Here is a 7,529-nt window from a genome sequence, read left to right on the forward strand (position 1 = left end):
GATTTACGCATGCCGATTACACGACAGCTCTCGTTCGTTCGTTTTTCATCATTATAGAGTAACCCGCCCGTTGCTGATTGTCCAAGGTGCGCTTTGTATGTGCACTACTCATGCCAAAAAGTACATCATACACACAAATTAATTAAAGTAAATAAGTACATAGGTACATAATGGTAAATTAATTTAAATACATAATTATACGTTCTTACTTCTTTTACCGTATACTATACTGTATCTAACGGTATGTAACTTAGACCACAGACAATAGACGCAGTGTTTCAAAAGAAGGGGCAAATTGCTGATAGATATTTATGCGATGACCCGCTTGTAATGGACGTCCATCTTCACATGTTCACTCGAGCAAATGAGGAAATACAGCCTTAAAGCCGATTTTAAGAAAGACAACTTCATTTAGTGGTCGATGTAAGGGATCAATTTTTGGGTCAGAGTTACATAAGGTTTGAAATTACAGTGAAATTTCTAATCTTAAGATAGGAAAAAATATTATTATTTATGTGATAAATGAGATTTACTCAGGTAATCATAAAGTCGAATTTAAAACTTAGTTTAATCCTAATCCTAACTAATTATAAATGGGAAAGTAACTGTGTCTGTCTGTCTGTCTGTCTGTCTGTTACTCTTTCACGCCAAAACTACTGAACGGATTTGAATGAAATTTGGTATACATATGGTCTAGACCCTGAGAAAGAACATATGCTACTTTTTATCCCGGAATTCCCACGGGAAAACTTTTTAGGGCGAAGCGAAGCACGCGGGAACAGCTAGTTTTAAATATAGAATGAGCTCTAGACTCTATCATGTCACATCCATACATTTTATTGGTGATTTGTTTGTTTTTAATGGCAATCAAACTTTATTTACCAGGCTTAAGGATCTGATAATAATACGTCATAGGATCCATGCTATATTTTACAAAGTATGCGGATTCCATTCGATAGAACGTCAACAGATATACGTTCATAACTAACAGAATACGGCAATGAATAAGTTCCACTCACAAAATGCCAACATCAAACAACCACAATTTTTTTTAACATTTAATTAAAAAAATGTACAAAATATTAGTGTTTTTAGTTGGTAATAACCTGATTCACTGTTAAATGTACTTCAATGATGCAGAAGACGTCATCAAGTTAGCTTTTTCCGTTTAGGAGTAATTTAGTGTTTTTCTCAGTGGAACCTTTTCATTGCCCGTGCGTGTATTAACAAGGTATTTTAATTCCAACCTATCATTCCTTGAACATTGACTTTTAGAAGTTAAAAGCGCTAATTGTACCCTTGTTTTCGTCTAATTCCGACCCGTGTCACGCGCCGCGGTCGGCAGCCATTAGCGGACACACCGGGGTCACTCTAGCTCCACAAGGAATGTACAAACGAGAGCAGAAGCCTCTAGCATGGGGCGTAAGACGTGACAAAAGTTTTCCGTCGCGCCCGCTCTCGAGGCCGCGCGATGTGAGTAAGCGCGTAATATAACGAAACGCATAGCTACCCAACCTAACAGGTTCTGCATCATGCAATTAAAACAAATGAAAAAAAAAACAAAAAGTAGCAAAAAAATGGCTGAAGCTCACGAGATTTCACGAGAATATTTTATGAAAGTGATTTTTTGTCGCATTGATGATGGTTTATTAAGATTATTACAATTAAATAACCCGTGTAAGACATAGTTACGTGTAGCGTGTTAGGTTTTAAGGTTATGTTATGTGTTGAGTAAAATAGAAAATAGTGGAAACGGCGGTTGCAAGTCTATTTGGTATTAGCTGTGTGGTTAACGCAACAGTGCTCCGAAACTGGGTTTTTCGTTAATTAGAGTGACCCCTCAGCTACTACTTCGCGCTAAGTGCCACGCTTGTTTAGCTTATTTAATCACGTATCAGTCCAGTGTTTAAATTGACACGGCTAATACAAAATTAGTGCGAGAATTGATCAATGCTGAAGTGGGAAACGTAATTCATGCATAGTAGGTGGAAGCGTCCGTAGTCTAGTTAGCTTTTGTGATCATGGAAGTTAAGTAACACATTACATGGCACGGTCAACTAGTATAAGCATTGACAGATTGCTAACATACAACTACTTACATAATATACAGGGTGAGTCTTTCATAAGTGCATAATTATATGGAAGTATGTTACAGAGCTCTTCATTCTGAACAAACTTTTGTTATAATGACCTTGGGATATATATAAAAAAGATGCTTCCCCATACAAAAATTGGATGTTTACGTAACACTGTGTATGGGGAGTAGATATTTTTTTCGGGAATATCCCAAGGTCATCATAAAAAGTTGTTCAGAATGAAAAGCTCTGTGACATACTTCCGGATGTGCACCTATGAAGGACTCACCCTGTATATTGAAATTAATAAATTACAAACTATCATTAATGATTCCAGCACTATACCTAATGCTATTCTTTAAGTCCATCCTACTTGTCAGCCTTCGCACAAGCCACAGTTCCAAACTTGATAAAAAATAACGACAAAGTCCTTAAAACCCGTATATGGGTGGAACGCGAGGCTCAGAATGAAGAGTAATGGGTAAGATATACCCCCACCCCCTCTCACCACCCTGGGTCTAGTGGGCTAGTGTGGTCCTTGTAAAGAACTACTTGTAGTTTCCGGGGTTACCAGTTGTAAATGCCAAAAAATCACACCAAAATAGATAGTGGTATAAATTAGTTTTTTGTGCGATTTGTCAACGTCAATGGTAAACGTCAGCGCTGGGATTCAAGCTCTCATCTTTCGCGTGAGAAGTGGGCGCTTGCCCGACTGAGCTACAACCGCTGTGATTGGCTTTCGATTAAATTAAATTCATGCTTAAATTGATTCACTTCAATGTGAAACTGGGCCAGCATTTTGGGATATATTTATCTGCTCTAGTTTTTATTTTTGCATATGTTGCGTTTTGCTCAATCAACAGGCATTTTTGTTTGTTAAATTTTTGACGCATGGCAACCCAGGTCCTGACACAGGATGAAATGGAGATTTATTAAAACGTGACAGCCGCTGAAACGGTCTGTCAGCCTGTTAGTGGCGGCATTGTCATAGTTTTTTCTGATTCACAGGAATCATCTTTTGTCATCCTGAAAAAACGTTAGTTTCAGAATAGAGTTGGCTTCGTAGTTGGCGAAATGAGCTAGGCTTTAGTTTATTTAGGTACTTAAGTATTATTATTTTATTTTCACTAGAGTTAATGAGCACTGATTCTGAAGGCTCAAATTCTAATTTTAGACCTATTCTATTCTATTCTCTGTGGGGGTGTAAGTACCTGCACCTGGCTCTCTCGAATGGAACCGTTGTGCATATCCCCAAGGTCTAAACTACCTTCCTAAGCTTGGACCATTTTCCCACCACGCTGGTTGGTGGGTTCACATATCTAGATTTGCTAGATCTAGATATGCAGGTTTCCTCACGATGTTTTTCCTTCACCGTAAGAGCGATGGTATTTATACATTGTACTTAAGTTAAAATAACTCATTGGTACATGTCAGCGCCGGGATTCGAACCCGCATCTCTGGCGTGAGAAGCGGGCGCTTACCCGACTGAGCTACCACCGCTCAATTTTAGACCTAAAAACCCCCATTAAAAAATAATACTCTATCAGTGTAAGTAAATCGTAAATCTCATTTTCCACTGGCAAAATCAGACTTATGATTATTTACGATAGTAACTTTAACATCGCTAAAATTAAATTTTGTTCCTCCAGAATCGTCATCATATATTTTTATTATGTAATAATAACAGTTATGGAAAATCGTAATTTGGGTATTATTTTTATAAGTTTTTCGTAATCATAAAGCAGAATAACGAATAAACAACTAAATACAGATAACATTGTCTAAAAAAACATTCAGAATACGAGTACACTACAACAGCCAGACTAATAGGGTTCCGTACCGCAAAATGTAAAACAGTATAGTTGTAAAATGTGTTGGTTCTATGTTTAGGGTTTCCCAACGGTATAATCAAGTCGAAAACTTTTCGACATAATTTAACAAGACTCATAGATAATGCATGGGTAGTTCGGTACTTTCGCTATTGGGATACCCAGAAGTAGAATGAGGACAAAATATTCTATAGTTACCTAATGTTTCATTTATTTGAACATATAGAAACGCTTGGATTATTAAAAAAAAACTACTTACTTATCGACTACAAAAATACTGTTATAAAAAAACCTATGTTTATTGTTCAATTGCATATTATCAATCGTACAAGTTGCAAGGGCCCCTGTACTAGGCGACAAACCTGTGTTACTGGGTACACCGCCCACCCCTACATGACAAACATTTTATAATTGAACATTTTCACATAGGTACTTATTTCTAATTAAATGGTGTAAAGTACAATACTGTTGTTGATTGCGTTGATGGTCTTACTTTAAAGTACTACTATAGTACCTATCTAAAAGAAGAAGAAGAAGAAGAAGAAGAAGAAGTATAATATAATTACCATGCAGGCACAGAGTAATTAAAAGAAAAAAAAACGCTAACCAAAAAATAACCAAAAATCTTCTATTTTAACGTCGTTAAAAATAACAAAGGTATTCCAATACACTTGGAAAGTATGCTACATGAAAAAAAAACTCAATTTACCCCTTAATCTCGGCAGAGGCTAACGTGGAAAATATGGATCAATATAAGCACTCAGCTCATTACAGTTTATAACGAAGACACGTGAACAGACAGCGCAGTGTATGTGGTAAGATAGTGAAGAAACAACATTTTCAACTTTACTATGGACTAATGTTGTCTGAACTATTAAATTAATGAGGCATACGGATACTGCAATAGGATTACTTCAACCGGTGCTTTTACATCTTCCCGCATTTTATTATATTATTTCTGCAGTATTCATAGCTAAATCTGGCTCACTAGAATTGATTCTATATATGAATATGGCCTTGTCGTCTTAATTCCCTTCGCTTGCACCATTTCCCACCACGCTGGTCCACCGCGGGTTGTCGGGTCACACACATCTAGATGCGCTTTAACTAAATGAGCAGGTTTCCTCACAATGTTTACCTTCACCATCTTCACTTATTTCCATTAAGTTTTTAGAAGAGCGACGGCCACGAGTAACGGAAACAAAGGGACATAAAAAATTATAAAGTTGGTAACAACGAAGCCTTAAAAGCTCACTTCGATCAACCCCCTTTGTCGAAACCAACTCGAGGCGGTTTGTTTTAGGGTAGCAATAAAACGAGTGACTGTAAATTACAGTTCTAAGTGTCAAAATTAATTCATTTGGGTTATAGAATTACTAAGTGAGCGACTGACTGCGAGTGACGAGAAATCAACAGGACAGCAACTTACAAACATTAATTTGAGTTACTTAAAATACAAAATGAGCAGCTTCATAATATTTGAGCGACCTAATATTTGTTTGAGTGTCAACGTTACGTCCTGCATTTTTTTCAATATTTGGCAAATGTATTTTTTATACTGAGCGGCATTTTATCTTAAATGAAGTGTTTCGAATACAATAACCACTTTGAAAAATACACTAATGAGCAGAGTATAATGAGGTCACATTTAAAAAATATGAAATAACTATTTGAAGAAACACTATTCTATTAGTTGATAAATTTTATTATTGAAATATAAGGGTAATTAAATAAAACAATGTACTCCATAAAAATAAAGTAATATGCATGCATTTATTTCAATAAAATGAACAAAAATTAAAATAAGACGCTTCAGTCAACTAAAAAAAAACATCTTATAAATACTAAGAAACATTGATAGGTATTGATAGGTATGAGGAGCCCTACTACTCATCGACACTGGTAAATAAGTGCGGGTTTGGACTTATTGGGCCGGCCTCGTTTTCTTTTTTGTCCAATGGGTATCATTTTTGCTTCCAGTGGTGGTGTTGTTAGTTTGAGCCGAATTGCTAGCCCCAAAACGTGATTGCATACATAGGTATCTATTGAAAAATTCGGGACAGTCGCACGATCCTTTTTGCCAGTGCATTTAAAAATCTGTAGTTTTCATTAAAAAGCGTATCAAAATAAAAAACATAAGCCCTCAAATAGAATATCAGTAACCAATAATCATTAATAAAGCAGCATACAAAACTTTGCTCAAAGTGAACTTTTTAGTAGTTCGCTAAGTATAACCTCACTTAGAAAAATCGAATATATCTTAATATTGAAGTTGCCCTCTCTGTATTTCCAGTCGCTCACTTAGTAATTAAGTCGCTCGAATATTTTTTTTATATCTGAAATGGATTTGTCACAGTCCACTTTTTGTAAGCTCGTACTGGATTTTATTATAAAACAATATTCGTCGTCAGTTTAGTAAATTTTTCGCTTACTCAAATTCATACCGCTCAAGTTATTAAAACTGTATGTCATCATCAGTCGCAAAGTTTTTTTTTGTTCGCTCGTTTTATAATTCCCCTTTGTTTTAAACAAAAATTCAATTTCGTCACATCTCCAAACTTATTTATTTTATTTATTTATTTCTAAAGCTCACGAGATTTCACGAGAATATTTTATGAAAGTGATTTTTTGTCGCATTGATGATGGTTTATAAAGATTATTACAATTAAATAACCCGTGTAAGACATAGTTACGTGTAGCGTGTTAGGTTTTAAGGTTATGTTATGTGTTGAGTAATATAGAAAATAGTCGACACGGCGGTTGCAAGTCTATTTGGTATTAGCTGTGTGGTTAACGCAACAGTGCTCCGAAACTGGGTTTTTCATTAACTAGAGTGACCCCTCAGCTTCTACTTCGCGCTAAGTGCCACGCTAGTTTAGCTTATTTAATCACGTATCAGTCCAGTGTTTAAATTGACACGGCTAATACAAAATTAGCGCGAGAATTGATCAGTTGCTGAAGTGGGAAACGTAATTCATGCATAGTAGGTGGAAGCGTCCGTAGTCTGGCTAGCTTAAGTGATCGTTTAGTAAATGCGTTCTCCATAGTCGGTTAGAGCATAACCAGGTATTAGTGGTTGACTTTAGACACATCTGTCAAGAATTTTATACCAATCCCGGTCGGTTAGATAACCGACTATGGAGAAATTGGCACTAAGCAACACAATATACATGGCACAATTAACTAGCATAATCAATGACAGATTGCTAACATAAAACTTCTTACTTACATAATAGTATGTATATTATTGTAATTAATAAATATCATTAATGATTTCAGCACTATACCTAATGCCATTCTTTAAGTCCGTCCTACTTGTCAGCTTTCGCACAAGCCACAGTTCCAAACTTGATAAAAAATAACGACAAAGTCCTTAAAACCCGTATATGGGTGGAACGCGAGGCTCAGAATGAAGAGTAATGGGTAAGATATACCCCCACCCCCTCCCACCACCCTGGGTCTAGTGGGCTAGTGTGGTCCTTGTAAAGAACTACTTGTAGTTTCCGGGGTTACCAGTTGTAAATGCCAAAAAATCACACCAAAATAGATAGTGGTATTAATTAGTTTTTTGTGCGATTTGTCAAAGTCAATGATAAACGTTAGCGCTGGGATTCAAGCTCTCATC

This window comes from Plutella xylostella, chromosome 12, assembly GCF_932276165.1.
Source record: "Plutella xylostella chromosome 12, ilPluXylo3.1, whole genome shotgun sequence".
NCBI lineage: Eukaryota > Metazoa > Arthropoda > Insecta > Lepidoptera > Plutellidae > Plutella > Plutella xylostella.